The sequence below is a fragment of the Podarcis bocagei genome (genome assembly GCF_964188305.1).
Source record: "Podarcis bocagei genome assembly, chromosome: Z".
NCBI lineage: Eukaryota > Metazoa > Chordata > Lepidosauria > Squamata > Lacertidae > Podarcis > Podarcis bocagei.
In genome coordinates, this window is record NC_138140.1 from 36,815,175 (window position 1) to 36,838,482 (window position 23,308).

The 23,308-nt window shown below is 46.6% G+C and overlaps 1 long non-coding RNA gene across 1 annotated transcript in view; it reads right to left on the minus strand.

Moving 5' to 3' along the window:
* Positions 1-2,638: 2,638 nt before the first annotated feature.
* The window catches only part of LOC308578901, a 30,308-nt gene continuing 9,638 nt past the window's right edge, over positions 2,639-23,308 (minus strand). The window contains exon 3 of the long non-coding RNA XR_014004194.1: positions 2,639-2,905. This is a non-coding gene — a long non-coding RNA (uncharacterized lncRNA). The remainder of the gene's footprint in view (positions 2,906-23,308) is intronic.

Below are 23,308 nucleotides of genomic sequence, written 5' to 3' on the forward strand. Positions count from 1 at the left end.
GGACGAGCGGAGACGCAAACCTGGTTCACCAGATTACAAGACTACCGCTCTTAACCAGTACACCATACTGGCTCTCGGTAGAATAGAGACACAGTTAGGTCAAAAGGTGGTTTTCTAACACCTGCAAAGCCCTGCATAACGTCCCATGCATGGTGTTTCACAAGTCCCAACAATCAGTTGGTCATCGGGGCTTGCAAAGTGCTGTTCCATTGCCCAATTTCAAACTAGATGTGCAAAGACAGGTAGGTGGCCCCTTTCCCACTTGGTCGAGGGCAGGGGGGAAAGGATCCAGCCAGCGGCATAGCGTGGGTTGTTAGCACCCGGGGCAAGGCAAGTAATTTGCGCCCCCTAACCCGGGGCAAGGCAAGTAATTTGCGCCCCCTAACCCCTAACCTGCCGCCGCTGCCAGCTTCTTCTTGCTGCTGCCTGGTCTGGTCTGGTGTGGTTCTCTCCCGCGCTCAGCGCTGCGCTGGGCGGCCGCTGCACTGTCCCTCCCCCAGATAGTCCCTCGCTCTCTCTCCGCACCGCACGCCTGGCACCCACCCCCTCCACAGTGGGCGGCGACCCAGCGGCTCGGATCGGATTCGCACAGCCAGCACTGCAGTGAGAGAGAGTGAGTGAGCCAGGTAGGGGCAGAGAGCTGCGAGTGCGAGCGCCCCCCCCCGATGTTGCGCCCGGTGCGGCCGGCCCCCCCTGCACCCCCCACGCTACGCCACTGGATCCAGCCTCTTGGCCAGATCCTGTTCCACATCCCTGTACTATACAATAGTTACTCAGAAAAACACTATTGCTCAGATCCTTGTAAGGCAGAGATGAGAATCCCAGACTTGCAGGCTGAACGAGGTCTTCCAAGCCTTTCTATCTTGCCCTCAATACTCACCTGTCTGAGGCCACACCTCTCACCAATTCTGTTCTGCACCATCCTCAAATCCATTTGCCTTCTATTCAAGGAGAATGGCTGTAACCCAGTGGCAAGGCATTTGATTTGCATGCAAAAGGAGCTTCAGGGGTCTGCAACCTTTAAGACAAAAAGAGCCACTTGGACCCGTTTCCGAAGAAAAAACAACAACTGGGAGCCGCAAAACCATTGAGACATTTAAAACAAATATATCTCCGGAGCCATGATCTGACAGCGGGCAGGAAGGTGACGTCGGGACGGTGCGTGACTAACGCACGCACCGCCCCCATGCGATGTCACAGCCAGTACAGCGCCCGCCACAGTGAGGAGTGTCGGGGCGCACAATGCGCCTCCTCCCCTCGCTAGTATCTGCCCCGGAGCCACAGCAAAGATGTGAAAGAGCCACATGCGGCTCCGGAGCCGCGGGTTGCAGACCCCTGAGCTAGGTTGAATCCCTGGTATCTCCAAATAGGACTAGGGATGAGCAAATTTGACAATTTGAGTTTCTCTCAGTTCTCCTTTTTTCAGGCTTAAGTTCAGTTTTCCACATCAATTTGTATTTATAAACACCCTCATCAGCATTTTTATGTGAATTTCTCTTTATACATTTTTTTTACCTGCAGTTTTGCCTAATATATACATATTTGCAAGGCAATTTCCCGTAAAATAATGTGTTTTTGTCTTTCATTTTCCCTTATCTATGCATTTTAATTCATGCTTTACTCTAGTTCATGTATTTTTGTGAACATTACTTGGCTGGAGAACTGCATTGCAATTTATTTATTTATTTTAAAAGCACATTTTGGAGAATAGCTGTTTTTGCTTTGTGCACTCTTTTTGAAAGTGACAATTAGGTGCATTCATAATTAAATGTGAACTGAAATAAATTTCACCCCCCATTCCTAGGTAGGACTGGGGAAGACCCCTACCTATAACCTTGGACCTGCAGTCTCATCCTGTTCAAAGGAGCTTCCAGACAGGTTCTAGGCAGCACAGCTGAGTCACAGAGCACCCACTCTGAGTGCAGAATGTTCCAAGTTCAATCCCTAGTATTTTCAGGTACCGCTGGGAGATAACCTACTCTGAAACCTACTCTGCAGAGCCACTGCCACTCATCATAGACAATCATGAACTAAATGGACAAATAGCCTAACTCAATATAAGGCAGCTTCCTATGTTCCTATATCTTCCTGACAGTAAGAGCTGTTCGACAGTGGAATTTGCTGCCAAGGAATGTGGTGGAGTCTCCTTCTTTGGAGGTATTTAAGCAGAGGCTTGACAACCATATGTCAGGAGTGCTCTGATGGTGTTTCCTGCTTGGCAGGGAGTTGGACTCGCTGGCCCTTGTGGTCTCTTCCAACTCTATGATTCTATGATTCTATCTTCCTGTCCATCCTATGTCCAAAAGCAAAAATAGACCTGAATTCCCCCCCATCAAACCCCCCCCCCCCCATTATGGGCCTCTGTTTTCTAGGATGTGTGCATTGCTTTGTGCAGGTCATCTGTATGGATGTCAGCTCCTCTCCTCCTCCAAGCTACCTCCAGCTGTCTTTCTCTTCTGCTTTGCATTTCTTCCAAGGTTTTTGATGTTGAAATGCATTCATATTTCTTATCAGGACTCAGTCCCTGAGCATATGAAACTTTCTCAAAGAGAAAAGCATGTAGCCAGTTATCCAGCACTTATATTTTATTAAGGGTTTCAAAAGGAAGCTTTCTGTCTTTCGCCTGCCATCGCCGGCACAAAATATGTTTCAAAAGGCTGATTTCTCTTCTGCAGAACGATTCATAAACTTTATTCTAAGATGCCAGTGCCGCTCTTTGGGGGGTTGCAGATGGGCTGTAATCAAATGGAATGAGTGATTTCTTACCTGTAGTTCCCACACAGGAGGCTTCAGTGGAGTTTGGAGGATAGTCGTTCCGTATCTTGGCAGCAAAGAAAATGCTTTCTTCTTCACAAGAAATGTTCTTACTTTGGAAGGGAGGCTGATAAACTGATGGTGATAAGACCTGCCACAGAGAGAAGATAAATGTAATATGAAATGCGGGGGGCGGGGGGGCTCACAGTGCAATCCTATGTATTGTGCAGTACTACTCAGCAGTAAGTCGTGTTGACTTCAGTAGGAAATACTACTAGGGGAGCCGGTATAAGACTGTGGCCAAAGGGTACAATCCTGTACCCTCTCTGGGTGTATGTCTGGGAGTATAACTCAGCTGGACTTTCTTTTGAGTAGAACAGGGGTGAAGAACATTTTCTAGCTTGCAGGCTGCATTGTCCCATATTAAATTTTCCAAGGAGCTGTTGGTGCTGGTGGCAGGTACAGCCAGGGGCAAAAGTGGGCATGGTCAGAAGAAATTTGTGGGTGGAGCAGTACATGTAAATCCAGCATTTATACAAAAGGCTACATTCCAGTCTGAGAGCCCTTTCCCCCCCATGTTTAACAGGGGGCTGTATGTGCTTGAGGAGGGCGCAGCCAGAGGCAAAGATGGGTATGATCTTGCAGACAACCAGTCCAGTATCCACACCACCAACCAGATGAGGAATGTACGCTGGGAGGAGAGCAGAAATCAGAAACACTATGGTGCACTTGCATCAGCACAACTGTGACCAGTTTGGTTGCACCAAGAGTGGAGCTCCTGGGGTACCACAGCAGGCACCACAACTATGAAGTCTAATGGACAGTGAGAGGCAGGGAGCACTGGATTTTGGCATCACACAGGTCACTGCTGAAATTTGAGATGGCAAGGTCCACTACTGTTACAGTGCTCTGCACAAAATCTGGGGGGGAAATGGGAGTGCTGGAGGGCAGGAATCAGTTTCACAATAGAAACTACACCAAGTAATTGAGAGTTTTGGAAGAATCCCTAGCCTGTATGCATTGGAGGAAGCAAATCTCGCTGTATGTAGTTTACAAGAGAGTATACAGATTGATTAGTCCCTGCTGACCCAGAAAGCAACCAGAGGGTCTCCCATCAAAAGTATATTTACATCTGTCCCCAAATAGATTCATCCCAGAGAGTAAATTCTGCCCTCCACTAAGTGAATTACTCCATAATCCTCATGTGGTTTATTTAATAGTGTTCCACAGCCCTGTATTTACCAGCAAATCTTATTAAGCAATCTCACTTTCAACTGTTAGGGACCTGCCTGTTAATCCAAAAATCTTTTTATACACAGGAGCTAACAGCATCACAGAGAAGAATTCATTTTGATTGACAGGTTGGCAATAGGAAATAATACCTGAAAATTGCGAGTGAGAAAATGATGGAGACCCAATCAAGCTTTTCCATCTTCCTTTACAAACCTCAGTCCCTTATTTATTTCTAGGGCTTGTGTGAACTAACCAGAAAGAAGAAGAAGAAGAAGAAGAAGAAGAAGAAGAAGAAGAAGAAGAAGAAGAAGAAGAGAGCTTCTACCTAAAGAGAAACCACTTAATAGTCACTAATGCACAGACAAATATACTAAATGTGATCTGGGAAATCTATCTAAGACATGGGTGACTGCACTGGGAAATTGGGGTTGAAGCATAGAGCAAGGACACAATCCACCAGGAAGCATTCTGTTGAAAATAATAAACATAATTGGAGTGTGTGTGCATACAATCTAACTCAGGGATGGTTGACTGGAGATCAGAAAGCCAGATCCAACCAGGATGGAATTTCCCATGGCCCCCTGACAGACAGCTCTACCAAACTTCAATCATATTTTGGTAAAAGGCTTGTCACTTTTTCACATATAAGGAAAACACTGATGCTTCCAGTTTGCAGGAGCTGCATTTTATTACTACTACGACTACTACTAATTTAATTGCCTTCCACACACATGTCTCAAAGCAATGCACAAAATGCAAACGCAGCTTAAAAACAATGATACATGAAATAACAGCTGATAAACATAAAAACAATAAAAAAACAGACACCCGTAGCAGAGACCTATTTGTCCAGCTGGGAAATCTTATCGGAACAAAAATACCTTCAATCGTTTCCAGAAACTGCAGGTTGTGGGTGCCTGTCGTATCTCAGCATGAATGCTGTTTCACAGAACAGGGGTCAAAAGACTAAGTTAATTCGGTTCTGGTACTGAAAACCAATTCCTAGGCTTGCAGTGTGCTCAGATCCACCCTGTTCTTTAATTCTAATGGTATGTCTTTGACACCTGGCTCTGGCTGGTAGATCCTGGGTTTTAGAGAATTATAGGGAGAAAAAAATGTAAACAGGAGTGGAAATTGCCAATGTTCACTTATTCATCCCATGTCTGCAAAGAAAATCAATTCATCAGCTGTTATTGATATTTGTTGGTGGTGCTTTCAGCACACAAATTATAAATAATTGATTCTATATTCACCATTTGCATTGTGTTTCTCTTGCACTGAAATGAATTGGGTGGGATAACATAATGGCTATGTAATTTCACCACAGCAGGCAGCAAGGTGAATAATGAAGCTTTTGGTGAAAGATGAACTGTAGCAGGATGGAAACAATACTGCTTGCAATTAATACTTGGGGGATGAAAAACAGTGCCCTCTTACAACCCTGGAAGTGACACGCTTGAAGTCTTCCCACCTCTTCTCCTGTTCTACAGGACTGATAATCAGCTAGATTTGGATTTGAAACCTCCATTGAAAGAGATTGACAAATTCAGTGCAGGTTGGAGAAAAAGAGAAAGATAAGGGACAACAATGAAGATCCTGAGTGGCAACAGAAAACATAATCAAAGCAACTCCTCATGGCTTATCATCTGGAAGGCCTCTGAGACACAGAGTCAGTCCTTGCTCCTTGTGTTCTTATTGGCCCAAAGCTCACAAGCTAAGGTCTGAGGCTGCTGGCATGGCCTCCTTGGCAAATGTATGAGGGTTAGTGTGTTGGACTATGAACTGGGAGACTTGGGTTCAAATCCCCACTCAGCCATGAAGTAACCTGATGAATGGTGCTGGCCGCAGCAGCTGGTGGAGTATTAAGTCCCAACAGAAAGCTCCTGGACCTCAAACCTGGAATCTGTATCTTTCTTGACTATGGTTGGGATTGTATGAATACTGTTGTGACTTTGGGGGTTGGGGGCTAGTCAGGGTTTAAACCTAATGGAGCATTCAATTTTTGAAGTAGCCAAACCAGCTTCTTGGTAAATGGACCTAAACATACTGGTCTGACAAAAGAAGCTCCTCTGTTTCAGAGGGCAAATTGCCCCCCATGCCCTCATCTGGCAGGTAATGAGAAGGACAATAGCAGAGTGGTGAGCGTGAGAGCTGGGCTGAAAGGTGGCAGAAGCTTGAATGAGAGCCATGCTTGACTATGTTTCTATGGTGGACTCTCCTTCATTGGAGGTTTTTAGGCAGATGTGGTTGATGGCCATCTGTCATGTGCATCTGTGGGGGCCTTTGATTTGAGGATGCTAATAAATGCAACAAAATCTTTCCATGTGCTGCTGGAGGTCAAACATGAGACCGTCTGCTCCATTTACAGCAAATTTCACTTCATCCCAGCACACCCTTAAATAGTCTGGGTTTGTGTGTGTTGTGTACAGCAGTAGACATTTTGTTCACCTTGCCCATTTCTGACATGCCAGGCAGGGTTGCAGCATAAAGGGAATCCACAGTTAAAAGCCAACAAGCTTGGTGGTTGAGTAGGAGACTTGAGGAGGTTTACACAATGTTCCACCCATTAAAAAAGGAAAAAAGGTTTGTTTCTCTCTGTGTGCTTCACTCTCAGTCAAGCTATTTTTAAAGTATAAGTCCAAACCATAGCCATGAGCATATATCCCTTGATTTCACGCATACTCCCACATCGTCTATCATCATCTAATTTAGCTATCATTCATTTATTTACCACCTCTGCTGCTGCCTTCTCTCTGCTGACATTAGCTTTATGAAAATGGCTTCCAAACTATGGTACTTTATGGTGCAGAAACACGATTTGCAAGATCACCTGGCTGGTTCAATCTGCTGCCACATGTTACAAGGAATAACCTCAAATGGTCTTAAAGTCACAGTGCCATTATGAGATGCTGGCACACAGCATGTGTAGTAACACCATCTGCTGGGGTGCAGGGTTCTAGTAAATCATTCAAAACTTTGTGTAATATTAATAAAATTCCTTCTGTCTTGCAACTAAAAAGTAGCAGAGAGATGAACACAATTTGACTGAAATAGGCCAGTGATTCCCAAACAGTGTGCTGGAGCAGACTTAAGAGGGATGGAAATGTGCTTTCAAAGATGAAGGTACCATGTTGGATGCCTGAAGTCAACACTATCTACCTATTGGAGCAGGGTTTAGTCTTCCTCTTTTTGGCAGCATATTATCCCAAGGTATGAGGATTCATCAGGTGTCAATGCATTACAATCAAAGTTGCTGGGAGCTGCTGCTGCTGGACTCAGGAACTCTCAGTGGTGACAATCCTGGTTTACAGGATAGGCAATAAAGCAGGAGTGGGATAACGGTTTCATCCTGAGGGCCCTATTCCCATATGGGCATTCTTCTAGGAGTTGCATGCCAGTAGTGGGCATGGCCAGAGGCAGATTTTTGCATGACCAGAGCATTGAATGAGCCTTTGTACACTAGGATACATTCCAGCAATGCACAAACCAGGTTTCTTCCCCTCCACATCTCTCCATCCTCCATCAACACAGTCAAGAGGCCCTGTCACAATTCAAGACACAGCCCCTTCTTCGAGCATCAAATGCACCTGCAAACTGAAGTATGTAAAATGACTACTGTGGAAATAGACTTTTCAGTGCTGGCCTCCCAGCTGCAGCATGATCTCACCAGAGAATACTCTCCTGACGCCTCCCCATTTTGGTGTCAAGCAAAGTTTTTTAAAAAAAAAAAAAAATTCCCCAGGCCTTTAAGCATTATTCTAACCCGTGTGTCTTATTATCGTAAACTCTGCTTTTCATGGTGCTTCAGTATAGTTTTTTGGCTCTCTGTTCTGAGTAAGACATAAAACTATGGCTGAAACTATATTGTGGTCTGCTCTAACATAGCTGCCTTTGTTTTACTGGATTGTTGTACTGTTGTTAGAGTATTATTGAACTGGGACACACACACACACACAAACACAAATAAATAAATATCAGTCAGCTGCAATGAGGATGCCTTTCCATTGTGATGGAACTAGAAGCTGAGTGAGAAAATGTGTATCAGGAATGAAGTACCTGTGGTCCCCAGCCATTGCTGGATTACAGCTTCCATCATCCCTAGCCATTGGGCCTACTGGCTGGGGCTGATGGGAAGTGGAGTGCCATAGGTTTTCCATTCCTGGTTGGGTATCTTCATCAATATGGGGGGATCTAGTACTCTGATTGATTGAAGGGGATGCGGGTGGCGCTGTGGTCTAAACCACAGAGCCTAGGGTTTGCCAATCAGAAGATCAGCGGTTCAAATCCCTGTGACAGGGTGAGCTTCCATTGCTCGGTCCCAGCTCCTGCCCACCTAGCAGTTCGAAAGCACATCAAAGTGCAAGTAGATAAATAGGTACCGCTCCAGCAGGAAGGTAAACGGCGTTTCCATGCGCGGCTCTGGTTCGCCAGAAGTGGCTTAGTCATGCTGGCCACATGACCCAGAAGCTGTCTGTGGACAAGCACAGGCTCCTTTGGGCTATAGAGTGAGATGAGCGCCGCAACCCCAGAGTTGTGCGCCAGTGTGGTGTAGTGGTTAAGAGCGGTGGACTCGTAATCTGGGGAACCAGGTTCACGTCTCCACTCCTCCAAATGCAGCTGCTGGGTGACCTTGGGCTAGCTACACTTCTCTGAAGTCTCTCAGCCTCACTCACCTCACAGAGTGTTTGTTGTGGGGGAGGAAGGGAAAGGAGAATGTTAGCTGCTTTGAGACTCCTTCGGGTAGTGATAAAGCGGGATATCAAATCCAAACTCTTCTAATAATAATAATAATTTATTATTTATACCCCGCCCATCTGGCTGGGCTTCCCCAGCCACTCTGGGCGGCTTCCAAAAGAATATTAAAATACTATAATACATCAAACATTAAAAGCTTCCCGAAACAGGGCTGCCTTCAGATGTCTTCTAAAAGCCTGGTAGTTGTTGTTCTCTTTGACATCTGGTGGGAGGGTGTTCCACAGGGAAGGCACCACTACCGAGAAGGCCCTCTGCCTGGTTCCCTGTAACTTAGCTTCTCGCAGTGAGGGAACTGCCAGAAGGCCCTCGGTGCTGGACCTCAGTGTCCGGGTAGAACGATGGGGGTGGAGACGCTCCTTCAGATATACTGGACCAAGGCCGTTTAGGGCTTTAAAGGTCAGCACCAACACTTTGAATTGTGCTCGGAAACGTACTGGGAGCCAATGTAGGTCTTTCAAGACCGGTGTTATGTGGTCTCTGAGGCCGCTCCCAGTCACCAGTCTAGCTGCCGCGTTCTGGATTAGTTGTAGCTTCCGGGTCACCTTCAAAGGTAGCCCCACGTAGAGCGCATTGCAGTAATCCAAGCGGGAGATAACCAGAGCATGCACCACTCTGGTGAGGCAGTCCGCAGGCAGATAGGGTCTCAGCCTGCGTACCAGATGGAGCTGGTAAACAGCTGCCCTGGATACAGATTTGACCTGTGCCTCCATGGACAGCTGTGAGTCCAAAATGAGTCCCAGGCTGCGCACCTGGTCCTTCAGGGGCACAGTTACCCCATTCAGGACCAGGGAATCCTCCACACCTGCCCACCTCCTGTCCCCCCAAAACAGTACTTCTGTCTTGTCAGGATTCAACCTCAATCTGTTAGCCACCATCCAACCGCCTCCAGGCACTCACACAGGACCTTCACTGCCTTCACTGGTTCTGATTTGAAAGAGAGGTAGAGCTGGGTATCATCCGCATACTGATGAACACCCAACCCAAACCCCCTGATGATCTCTCCCAGCGGCTTCATGTAGATGTTGAAAAGCATGGGGGAGAGGACAGAACCCTGAGGCACCCCATAAGTGAGGGCCCAGGGGTCTGAACACTCATCCCCCACCACCACTTTCTGAACACGGCTCAGGAGGAAGGAGCGGAACCACTGTATAACAGTGCCCCCAGCTCCCAGCCCCTCAAGACGGTCCAGAAGGATGTTATGGTCAATGGTATCAAACGCCGCTGAGAGATCCAGCAGAACTAGGAAACAGCTCTCACCTTTGTCCCTAGCCCGCCGGAGATCATCAACCAGTGCGACCAAGGCAGTTTCAGTCCCATGATGAGGCCTGAATCCCGACCGGAAGGGATCCAAATGGTCCGCTTCTTCCAGGCGTGCCTGGAGTTGTTCAGCAACCACTCGCTCAATCACCTTGCCCAAGAATGGAAGATTTGAGACTGGGCGATAGTTGGCTATCGTGGCCGCATCTAAAGATGGTTTTTTAAGAAGCGGTTTAATAACCACCTCTTTCAGCGAGTCTGGGAAGGCTCCCTCACGGAGGGAAGCATTCACCACCCCATGAAGCCCATTGCCCAGTCCTTCCCGGCTAGCTTTTATAAGCCAGGATGGGCAAGGATCCAGGAGACACGTGGTTGGTTTCACTCGTCCAAGCAGCCTGTCCACATCCTCGGGGGTAACAGATTGGAATTGATCCCACACAACTTGACTAGACAGGACTCTAGCACTCTCCCGCCCCAGCCCTGCTCCCATGGTGGAGTCTACCCCTTCTCGAATCTGAGCGACTTTATCTGCAAAAAACTTTGCAAAGTCATTGCAGGAGATCATGTTGCCCCTACTGGGCCCTGATGGAGCAGGTGGTTCCGCTAAATTGTGAACCACCTGAAAGAGTCTCCTGCTGCTGTTTTCCGCAGATGCAATAGAGGTGGTGAAGAAAGTCTTCTTCGCCGTCGCTATCGCCACTTGGTAGGCTCGACATTGAGCTCTAACCCGTGTCCGGTCAGATTCAGAATGGGTTATCCACCACCGGTGCTCTAGCCGTCTCAACGATTGTTTCATTGCCCTCAGATCCGTGGAAAACCACGGGGCTGTCCGGGCTCCATGCAATCGGAGAGGGCGCTTTGGAGCCAAACAGTCAATAGCCCTGGTTAACTCCACATTCCAGCGGGCCACCAGGGAATCAGCTGAAAGGCCATCAACATGGGATAAAACATCCCCTACCACTCTCTGGAAACCATTTGGATCCATTAAGTGGCGGGGGCGGACCATCTGAATCGGTCCCGCCTCCCTGCAGAGGGGAAGGGTCGCGGAGAAGTCCAGTTGCACCAGGAAGTGATCTGACCATGGCACTTCTTTGGTTTCGCTTTTACTTAGTGTCAGATCACCAACATCCATAGAGGTGAACACCAGGTCTAAGGCATGCCCGTGGCTATGAGTTGGGCCAGACTTATAGCCCCATGGAGGCCATGCTTTCCACAAAGTCCCGAGCGGCCCCTTGTAAGGTCGTGTCGGCATGGATGTTAAAATCCCCTAGGACAACCAAACTAGGTGTCTCCAGGAGGACATCCGCCACGACCTGAAGCAGCTCGGGCAGGGAATCCTTGGTGCAGCAGGGAGGTCGGTACACCAAAAGGAATCCTGTACTGCCCCTATTGCCCAACTTCCAGAACATGCACTCAGAAAACTGGGTCTTTCCAATAGGACGCCTGGTGCAAACTAATGACTTCCTAAAAATCTTCTTCTTTACCTAGTACTCTGATAAGCTTAGTGGGTCATCATGTTCTCTAAGAAAGGGCTAGACACTGTTTGATGGACATAGTCTTTGTAATGCAATGATAGGTTAAAGAGTTTGCAAGAGGGAGTAAGAGTCATAAACACTCTTTGCAGGTTGAAACTAGGGAGAGACAGTGTTGTGAATTGGTTTGATTCAGCTACCATATGCGGCAATGTAAATACTTTCTAGATTTATCAATCATAGAGAGAGCATAGGGAATTGTATTGCTTCCACGTGCTTTGAGGTTTCCTAATCCTATGCATCTAAGCAAGCAAATTGGGCCCCAGAAGTGCATTCCTCTCTTCCAAATGGCTCGAATGCTTCACCAGCTGTCAAGATGGGAGACACCTAACAGTAGTAAGATGTTGCTTGCAGCTGGGTGTGTATAATGTAGACCTGCTGGAAATGTCTCATTTGTCTTGACTGCTTTCGTATTTCAATAGCTTACATAATTGGGGAGGACATACATAACAGTATGTCTGTATACAAGACTTGCAGAGAATATATTTTTAAAGACGCAACTACATTATAGGGTGGGAAATGCAACTCTGTTCTATGAAAAATAATATGCAAGAGCTTGAGAGCCATAATTTCTTAACAGTTTCTGAATATCTCTCCCTCCTTCCATCTATTCCCTCTCTCCTTTCCCTGCCTCCTGTATATCTTTTTTGTGCCACACCCTTCCATTTCCCCCTCCTTGCTAATAAGCATGAAATTAAGTTGACTGTAATAGAGTGCCCACCCTGTGCAGAGGACTGAAGCCTAAATCTTCATACATTTTAAAATCATTGACAGCTATAATGTGGAACGGCCAAAAACCAATGTGTATTATGGAGGATTTGAGACACTGATCCTTTCTCAATATGGAGAGTAAGGACATAGGAATCTGAGTTAGACCACTACACTGACTGGTCCTGGCTCTCCAGAATTTCAGGCAGGGTTCTGTCCCAGTCCTACCTGCAGATTTTGGGGATTGAACCTTCTACAGGCAATGTAAATGCTCTACCACTGAGCTATGGCTACAAGCACAAAAGGTGTCTCACTAATTTTAATCAGTGAGATGTTGGAATGTATGCCCTTGACACTTGTGAGATATAATGGGGGAGGAAGGCATGCACAGTCCCCAGCAGCACCATCACTGCTGGGAAAGAATGACAAAACACAGTTGCAGTTTCCAAATGATTATATGCTATAGTAATACACTTGTACATGATTTCAGCAAATGGGTTCACAGAGTGAGCTGTGTAGTGTGGATGAATTTATACGGAGTGCATTTCTCTGGAGGTTACAGTGAGCTGAGACAACCACACAAAAGCCTACCAACCTCCAGCTATCTTTCAGAACATAATCTGAAAGGCACAACATCTATGTTTAACAACTGTGTATGAGGGGCAACAGTTGATTTAGTTCTCTGACTGGCCTAATGAACAATCTTTCCAGCTTAGTACTGAAAGGGCATCTGGAAACCATCCCCCTGGGCAAAAGAAACTAACTCTGCCAGCTCTGGACCTCTTCTGGGGTCACCCAGGAGCACCCAAGCGAGCTGCGCGCTTGCATTGCATTTCATTTGATTGTCACCAATTAGTGAAACAATAACAATCCTTACAATCTGTTAGATGTTGAAGCTGCTCCCTAACACAATTAAAAGGCTTGCAACAAATGTGAGCCACAATGAGAAATGTAGCCCATTAAGTCCCATTTAATCAGCTCACAATTTCCACTGTTGCCTGGCATGTCCCCCTAGGACCAGACTGAAATAATGGCAGTAGTTACCTCATTCTGCTATTTCTTGATTGATTGACAAGCTGCAGCACAGTCAGCCACACTCCTCCACCATTTTCCCAGTGGGGGGCATAGCACAGTAGTGATATGGAACTGTAATGATGCTGCTGCTGCTGCTGCTGCTGCAGTCACTATTATATAAATATGACAAGAACTTTCTTTGCTATGTGGAGCAGGATTTTTCTTCCATGTTTCATCTACTGTAGGTCTAAGGGACTTGATTTTTAACGATCAAAATCTGTAAAAACAAACAAACCTAAGTCTCAGAAAGCATTGTCTCTGAGCATGGTATTTACAAATAGGGGTTAAATTTGGTTCACTTTGCTCATGTGAACTAAATCCCAACTAACTAAAACAATATACAAGCTGAAGAAACTAACATTTTAAACCCGCATCTTTGCAAATGTTGTGATGTTGCAGTTCAGCAGCAGCAGCAATGCACAGATTATTGAAAATAGCACACCTAAGAGTGTTATATTTGAGGAAATTGTTTGTTTGTATGCAACTTATGGAAAATTGCAAACAAAGTGTGTGTGGATGGATTAATGCCCATTAAAATGCTGCTGAATTTGTACAAGGACTTTCTTTTAAAATAAATAATAAATCACAAGCTGAAGCAGAAATGAAATTTAACATGGAGCGGGGGGGGGGGGGACCGGGACCGCGAGAAACTAAGACTGACTGATGTCCACTCCCAACAGTACTATTGCTTGTAAACTGGTACTGCTTGCATTCACATGCTCCATTTTGAAATGCACACTTCAAACATCTGAGGTGCACCTTGTATAATAGGCAAAGTGGTTCTAGACTTTACGGAACCAGTGGGCTTGTCTTTGAGTGCGTCCCATCCTGGCTTTGCAAATGATCCCCTAAAAGAGAAGCATCTATGAAAAAATGGGCTAAGGGGATTGGAACTTTCCCTGAGCATTGCTGCTAAAATGTAATAAAAGCAGCAATGGAGGTTACCGCATTTTTTGCTCTATAAGACGCACTTTTTCCCTCCTAAAAAGTAAGGGGAAATGTGTGTGCATCTTATAGAGAGAATGCAGGCTGCATGGCTATCCCAGAAGCCAGAACAGTGAGAGGGATCGCTACGCAGCACTCTCTCTTGCTGTTCTAGCTTCTGGCTTAGCCGCGTGAAGCCTCTTCAGGGCACAGGAAGCCTTCATGCCGCTGCCCTGAGGAGGCTTCGTGCAGCTATCCCAGAAGCCAGAATAGCAAGAGGGATCGCTGCGCAGCGCTCCCTCTTGCTGCTCTAGCTTCTGGCTTAGCCCCTCTGTCCCTTCCCTCACCTCCCAGAAAAGCCTGCAAGAGGCGCACACACGCTCGTGAAAGGGAGCGCTGAGCAGAGCCTGGGATGCATACAGGCTCTGCTCAGCGCTCCCTTTAAACAATTCCCCCCCCCCTTTGCATTTCCCCTCTAAAAACTAGGTGCGTCTTATGGTCGGGTGCGTCGTCTTATAGAGCAAAAATACGGTACTTCCTTAGGGCAAATGGGGCACTGCCCCATCAGCCTTGGTCTCCCTTCAGTCAGTCTGCATCTACCTGCCTTCTTACTTACCACCAGTTCAGGTTCCAGCAGTGGCTGCCAGCTTCCTCCTCCTCTTTAGTCTCAGATGTGCCCATGTAGAACTCAACAGGAAGGAGAATGGAAGCAAGATTAGAGTTAGTTGACTTTGCTGTCCTTAACTCTGCCTCCTCCTCTGCCTCTCCCTCTACCTCCATTTACAGTTGGCCTCGTTGCCTTCCACCATACCAGTCCAAATGGACATTACCCCCCCCCAAAAAAAGGGCCCTTTCAGAAACTCAATTCCAGGTAAAAAACCTGGGGGTCAGCAACCAGAAACAAATGTATGGTAGCACAGTAAATCAGCATTGGATACGAGAGAAACAACTGAATTAGGAATTCAGGTATTGACTAAGTGGCCAGGAATGTGGTTGTAAATAGTTGAATTAACATCGAACTGATGTGGTATGCTGTTTGTAATGTCTAGCTGTTGCACTATGCTTTATAAGTAAATTATAGCTGATGTAGTGGGCGCTGCTACTTAAACTGTTTTATATGCTCTCTGCTTTCTCCCATTACAAATCTCTGTATTTTGAAAATTGCCTATTATTGCTGTATTCGATTGTGCTGCTTTGGATCCTCAGCAACCTTTCCCATGATGGAGTTGAGTGTTTTCTTGGTGCAGCACTAACAAGTACTTCAATAGCAATTTGCTTTCCCAAATTAACCTGCTTTGACCAGTCACTTCAACAGCAAAAATACGTCCTTTCCCCTCCACCCCACTTTACCCATGTAGGCAGGGGTATTAGGAGCAAACTACATGTTACATTAGGGACACAGGTGGTGTTGTAGGTTAAACCACAGAGCCTAGGACTTGCCGATCAGAAGGTCGGCAGTTCGAATCCCCATGACGGGGTGAGCTCCCGTTGCTTGGTCCCTGCTCCTGCCAACCTAGCAGTTCAAAAGCACGTCAAAGTGCAAGTAGATAAATAGGGACCGCTCCAACGGGAAGGTAAACGGCATTTCCATGTGCTGCTCTGGTTTACCAGAAGCGGCTTAGTCATGCTGGCCACATGACCCGGAAGCTGTCTGCGGACAAACGCTGGCTCCCTCGGCCTATAGAGCAAGATGAGCTCGCAACCCCAGAGTCGGTCACAACTGGACCTAATGGTCAGGGGTCCCTTTACCTTTACCTTTTTACATGTTACATTATTTCCACCTTTCTATAAAGTGTGCTTAAACTTCTCCCACCCCCTAGAAACTTCTTCTTTCTGCTCATTTGCCATGTTCATTTGTGACATCACAGGAAGTCTATAGCCAACAGCAACAACTTGTGAAACATCTGCATAGACCTTCCAGGCCTCAGAATTGTGAGGGCACCTCAGCAGTCATGTCTTTCTTTGCTTTCTTTATTTCTTTTTAAAAAACCAGGGATGTCTGAAGCCGGTGAGATTTTCTCAAAGACCAACTCCAAAAGTCATGAAGAGAACTGCATGGCTTAAGCCAGCCAGCTGTTGCCCCCCCCCCCCGCTCCCAATAAATAAATGCCTTTCTAAATTATTTATTTTGAAATAAAAGTATTTTAAAGAAATGAATGCAGAGGTACCCCCACAATTGTGAGGCCTGGGGGTTGGGTCTGTGCAGATGTTGCCTCAGCTGTTGTTGTTGGCTACAGACTGCCTATGATGTCACAATGGACATGGCGAATGAGGGGAAAGAGGCATTTTCTAGGGCAGTGTTTCCCATCCTTTTTTGGGCAAAGGCACACTTGTTTCATGAAAAAAATCTCGAGGCACACCACCATTACAGCCCCGTGACGTCAGCGCGCAGCGTCACGCCGGGAGGGACATGAATTGCTAGCAAATTACATAATCACCTCCTTGAGGGCTGGCTCATCTTCTCCGAAGGCAGAACCCCATTAATTAACAGCACAGACTCACACCATAGCCAAGACGAGGGGGGAAAACCTCAGTCATGCACAGTCATGCACATGTGGGGGCTAAATGAAGACGAAGACCCGGCAGAGAGCAGGATTCAAATCACCCCACCTGGCCAGGACAATCCCTGGGTGCTCTCTTGGGCCACTCGCCTGACCCACCTCGCAGGGCTGTTGTTGCGAGGATAACACGGGGAGAACCACGCGCGCCCCCGGGAGCTCCTTGGAGGAGAAAGCGGGCGATGAATGCAATGCACGAAATATATGAGAGGCGACCAGGTTTTGCAGGTGAGGGGCCCCCGCCAGCCTCCGCTTCCAACACCCGGCGCAACGACGCCGAAGTTTCCCCCCGGGCTCGGCTCGGGGAGCAGCGCTGCACCCCCCGGCTCCCCTTCGCCCTCCCGGCTCTCTCTGCCGCCCACTGGGGACCCCCCTCACCTGCCAAGTCCGGAGCGCCGGTGGAAGTTGCATGCATGCATGCAGGGCGCCGCGTTGCCATTGCATTGCACTGCACTCCATGCAATGTGCACGCCCGCCAAGGGGTCTCCCCGCGGTCCGATGCGTCCCCTCCGGCGCAGATGCAGCATTGCAAAAATAAAAAACCCCCGACGCAGCCCTACCTGGGGGGCAGCCTCCGCCTCCGCCGCTCCGCCTCCGCGGGGATCCCCGGGCTCCATCCTGCCGCCCGATCTCCGCGGGGGCGCAGGCAGGCTGCGCGGGGTCTGCGCGGAAGAGCCCCTTCCCGCCCGGCCGCCGCCGCTGCGCTCATTCCATGGCCTGGAGAAGAGCGCTTCAAACAAAACGCCCGGCCCGCCAGGCCACGCTGGGAAACGTAGTTCGCGCACCCCGCGCGGGCGCGGAGCCCAAGGGCGAGGGGACTACGGATCCCAGCAGCCCCCGCGCAGGGGACGGAGGGGGAGAGGCCGGGTGCAGGGATGGAGGGACGGGTGGGCGAGCGAGTGAGTGAGTGGCAGCCGCCAAGCCTTGGCCGAGAGCCAGGAAGGGCCTCCCCGGAGAAGGAGGGAGGAGCAGAGCGGGAGGGAGGGAGGGAACCCCAGGGGTCATCTAGTGACGGCGCCCCAATCGAAAATTTGACTTTTAAAAAAAAATCTTTCGAATTTTTTAATTTTTCCCGCGGCACACCAGGCAACATCTCGCGGCACACTAGTGTGCCGCGGAACAGTGGTTGGGAAACACTGCTCTAGGGGACGGGAGCAGCCCTAGGAAGTTGGGGGTAGGTAGGGCAGCTTGGGACACAGAAATGAGTTGCCAACTTTTCGCGCTCTCAGGGCTCCTGTGCTTGTCTCTCCTACACAGCTGCCAAAACAATAAAATGAAATCACAACTGATTTAGTCACCCCCACCACCACAACTTATAAGAGTTTTTGTTTTGTTCTGCTGTCCTTTGGGCCACATCAATGAGGCCAAGAGGGCGATCTTGTCATCTGGGCAGCCCAGGACAGCCATACATACCACCCAGGCTTGCACCCTGGGAAAACCACTTCAGTACTGCTAACACAGCAGTTTGACTTAACCCCCAAGAGGTGCCTTCCATTATCTCTCAAGACAGATGGCAACAACGTGGGATGTGTGAAATTTGTGCCAGGAGCAAACCAGCCACAGCACACACACTTAGCTGACGGACTGGGTGTTGCTTAATTGGTTATTTATTTACATCCCTGGGGGGGAGGATAGAATGCCTTTTCTCCTTCCCATCGCCTGCAAAATGATGAGGTTGTGTGATCATATACTGTAGATCAGAGAACTGGATTTGGCCAGGAAGCCAGATCCTTATCTTCTGCACCCATCCATTGAAGACCACATTATTTTAATAAACAAATTGCTTCCAGTCAGTACAGACACACTTATTGTTCACATGGATGTCCGGAAGGTAATCTTTGACCCTCACCCAGCATCATAAGGGCCAGACTCTTGTTCTCTCTTTTTATAGAATAAATTCTTCATTCACAAGTAAGTGAATGGATCAGGCTGGCTGAACTTAAGCCTTCGCAGTTAAAGGCACCAGGAATTATATTTTCTCCCTCAGGGAGCAAATAATTCTTCTCTATACAGGAAAATCTATAAGACGTTCACTGTGATGTGGCAGTAAATACAACCATCCAAAGAAGGCAGATGCAAAAAAAAGGGTGTAGATGGATAAGAAATCCCTTACCAAACTGAAGCAAAGTTGCCATAAATGTTGTCTGCCCAGAGGAAAGCAATGGGAAGCAAAAGCCACCAGCTTATGAGATCACAGCTCATAAAGAATGCATATAAAGAGGTCAGTAACCAAACAATGGTGCTCTTCTAGTTCATTTACAACACCCTTAGACTGTTAATCAGACCAAAATGTCAGCTCCTCCACTGCTTTATTCATGAGTATCAAATTTAAGAGCCTCTTTGAAGGGAGAAGGGATCAAATAAGTTGCCACTGTTTCTAGAACTCTGTTATAGAGATGTTTTAAAAAGGAACCTGGAAAGATGAGCTCTGCTGGATGCAACCAAACGTCCATCTAACCCAGCACCCAGTTTCCAACAATTGCAACCCAACAGAGAAGCCCGCAAGCAGAAAATGAAGGCAACAGCCCTCGCCCATTGTTCGTCCCTCAGCAAAAAGCACTCAGAGATACACTGCCTCTGACCTAGAGGTTCAGTTGTACTACCATAGGGAAGGCCATCTCAAAGATGTGGGATAACTAGTCTCATTTAAGCAATATGCTTAAGTCTAATCAATGCATGAAATGGTTAATGCCATAGAGTAAAATGACCTGCCAGGCTTAGCTAAGTCACTCCTGCTCACATTGGGGAAAAGTTACTTCTACTGTCTACCACGTGAACTCCAGCATGTAAGGAAGTCTAAGCTGGTTGCTCCAAGCTCAAACCCTAAGAGTCAGCTAGTTCAATGCTGGGATTTCAAATGAAACATCCATAAGAGATGGCCATTCAGCCTCTGCTTAAAAATATTGTCCCGCTGTTTCTCATTCCAAGGAAACCGAATTTTGGGTTACCCCTAGAACCTTGCATCACTCAGAAACTGGGGTGGCATGCAAAACTATATTACTTTTATTCACTGTGAAAACTTGTGAGATAGAGAATAAAGCAATTGTTTAAAAAATGCAAAGAATTTATTGCACATGCTGGGGGGGGGAATCCCTTGGGATTTAATGACAGTTTTATTATTTCAAATGTTGCATTACCATTCTCCTCTTTTAAGAATGTAAGAAATACAGAGGAGAGAGAGAAAATGGCCTAAAATATGTCACCTAGGCTGTGTGCAATTTGACAAAGGTTGTTTCTGTGCACATGTACTTGGGGAGGAGGGTGGTTTTGAGAAATAATAACAAACTGAGCACAGCTTAGCAAATGCAGCCAAGGGATATCATGCTAAATGACTGTCTTGGTTCCCTAGTCACTCAAAGGAATTCAGTATGGTTTAGACAGGCATTGCATCAAGGAATTTGTGTTCAAAGATTGTTGCCAATCATTTCGCAGGAATGTATCTGTGAGGGTTTGATTAGCTGCTTGTGCGTGAAAACGTGCTCCCTCAGAGTTTGTGCGCCCCCACAAACCTCCGTGTGTGACGGAGCTCCTCAGACATGTCTGCTCTAGTCACTAGTAGAGTCCGACAGTGGCTGTCTGCGGAAGCGTTTCCAGCAAAGAAGTTCCTTAACGGAAACGCGTCTCCTGGACTCACGGCGTGACAGTTTCCTGCGAGGTATGGGTCTCCCTATGGGAGACTCCGATACCTCACCACTGTTCTCGCTGGAAGCCTCCCTGAGCCCTCCCTCCTGCTCGCATTCCCTCAGAGACCCACTCCTCCCCCTGCTGGTCCCTGCTTCAGCAGTTGAGTCTCTTTCATCCTGCCTGAGTCCCTCCACCACCTGATGCTCTGATGGCAGTTCCCTGACAGTATCTGTGAGAACAAAATGAGGAATGCTTCATGAAAGTGCCATCATTCCACAAAAGTTTCTCTAAAACTTAACTTTTTAATCTGCTATAGATTAAGTGCCACCTGCCACTACCAAGTTATTTTTCTTGTTCAAATTCACACCTTGATTTATGATTGTGCTGCTGAAATGGCAGGTGTCCCAGGGAGTTAAAAAGCTTCAAGATTTCTGACTATATCTGCAGTTCTGTATACAAAGATTTTATTTGTAATGGTCCTATCTGAATAAATCCCTTCCCAATCTTGATTTATACAATTAAAAAATCCTTGTTCCATATTATGCCAGCAAAGGGCAAACTGAGATGTTGTGGCCATGTTTGCATCAGGCAGTTGTAGCTGAATGGGAAGGAGGCTGAAAGCAAAACTAGATTAGGGACTAGGGATGGTTGAATCTTTCGGTATTTCTCCATTTCTCATTTTTCCAATACTAAGTTTCATTTCCATAACAGTTCACAAAGTTTTATCTTCATAAAAATCAGCATTTCATCAATATTTTAGTACCAATTTCTCCCAATATCATATTTTTGTATGCAATTTTGCACTTTGTAAAACAGTTTCCTTTAGAAGAAGAAGAGAAGAGTTTGGATTTGATATCCCGCTTTATCACTACCCAAAGGAGTCTCAAAGTGGCTAACATTCTCCTTTCCCTTCCTCCCTCACAACAAACACTCTGTGGGGTGAGTGGGGCTGAGAGACTTCAAAGAAGTGTGACCAACCCAAGGTCACCCAGCAGCTGCAAGTGAAGGAGCAGAGACACGAGCCCAGTTCACCAGATTACGAGTCCACCGCTGTTAACCACTATACCACACTGGCTCCAATGTTGGTTTCACTAATTTATGCACACTTTACCCTAGTTTATTTATTTTTGTGCATGTTGCTTGGCTGGAGAACTACATTGTACAATTCAGGCAAGTACAAATTTTGAAGAAAATATATGTTTGGTTTGTGCATTGTTTGGAAAGTGTGAATTAGGTAGATTTGCCTTTAAATGTTAAATGAATCGAATTTCTCCTCCATCCCTAAAGCCCAAAAGTACAGCATTAGAACTTCTGATACATATTTATTTAAAAACAGCTGCAGAGGGAATTGTATTAGGAAGGTAGGCTTTAACCCTTTTCCCAGTATCGATTCTCCACTTGCTATCAATCTTCTTCCCAAAGCTGCAGTTCCTCCAATGGAGAGAGTATGGATAGAGTACATGCTTTGCAGCAAAAAACAGATACCTGTTCCAATTCCTGGCATTTCTAGGTAGGGCTGGGAAAGATCTCTACTTGAATTGCTGAAAAGTTACTGCTCATCAGCACAAATGGTCCTAAGCTAGATGTCCTAATGGCCCAAAATGTTATAAGGCATCTTCCTGTGTTCTTAACATCTTTTTTTTTGGGGGGGGGGAATTGTCTAGTAGCACCTTACAGGGACATAACTTAGATTAAGGTGTAGGAAGCTAACAGTCTAGGCCACACCCTTGACTAAGAAAGATGGTGGGTGGGTGGGAACTAGCAAAGATGTTTGCATGTTGGAGTGGGATGAGGCCTATTGATTGAAAGCAGCATGGGGAGAACTGGCCATTTTAAGGTCTGGGGTTTAAGGTTTAGGGCACAGCTTTCCAAACTTTTCATGTTGGTGACACACTTTTTAGACATGCAGCATTTTGCGACGCAGTAATTCTGTTTTACTAGCAAACCAGAGGTTAAACAAACCCCTTTCCAGCCCCGGGAGGAGAATGGGGAGCCTGTGCTTGACACACCTACACACTGCAGCTGACACACTAATGTGTCATGACATACAGTTTGGAAAGCTCTGGTTTAGGGTTTAAGGTTTGGGAAATTTCCTTTTTCCTTTTAAAAAGCCTTCATGTCTGTTTTAGCCATAAATACAACAAGGGAGAAAAGTTCTGAGGGAGGATGGGGAATTAAAGTGCAAAAATAGACATCTCCCCTTTTCACCCACCCACCAGGCTCATACACAAAGACATTTCAAAAGCTAACCATTTAACAAAAAACTAAAACCATGCAGCTGACCTGCCCCCAAACAGATAACAAGCTATTGCAAAAATGGGGGAAATAACACTTTTAAATAAATCAGCATTGGGAAGTACGCAAATAGCTGACATTTACTATGCTTTGTTCTTCCATGTCCTTGAGAAGGAATTAGCAGGTAATTGATGGGTCTTTGATATCACTCTGGAGCTGTTTGTTTTGTCTTTTTACCTGATCAATTTTGAAGAACATTTAGTTATACTGAGTGAAGTAGCTGATTACAATAACCATTATGGACTTTATTGCATCAAGCTTCACAACCTGCAGAGCGAGTCAGTTAATGCGGCTTTAGTATTCAAATATGTGGGGAGAGGTGACTGGCTGCACACAGACAACACTTTGTCCCATTTTCCTGATGTCTCTCTACCTGATAATTTCCGCACTTTGTGTGATTTTTCACACAATGTAAACGGCACCTTAAGAAAAGTAGAGGAATCCCAGCAGAACTTTAGCACTTGTTTCTTTTGTTACTTCCAGGAAAATATCTGTCTGCAACCTTGTTAACCCAGAAAATCATGGGTTTGCATTATAAATTGATGTGGTGAAATTTGCGGTGATATTCCGGCATACAGGTCTTTCCTACCATTT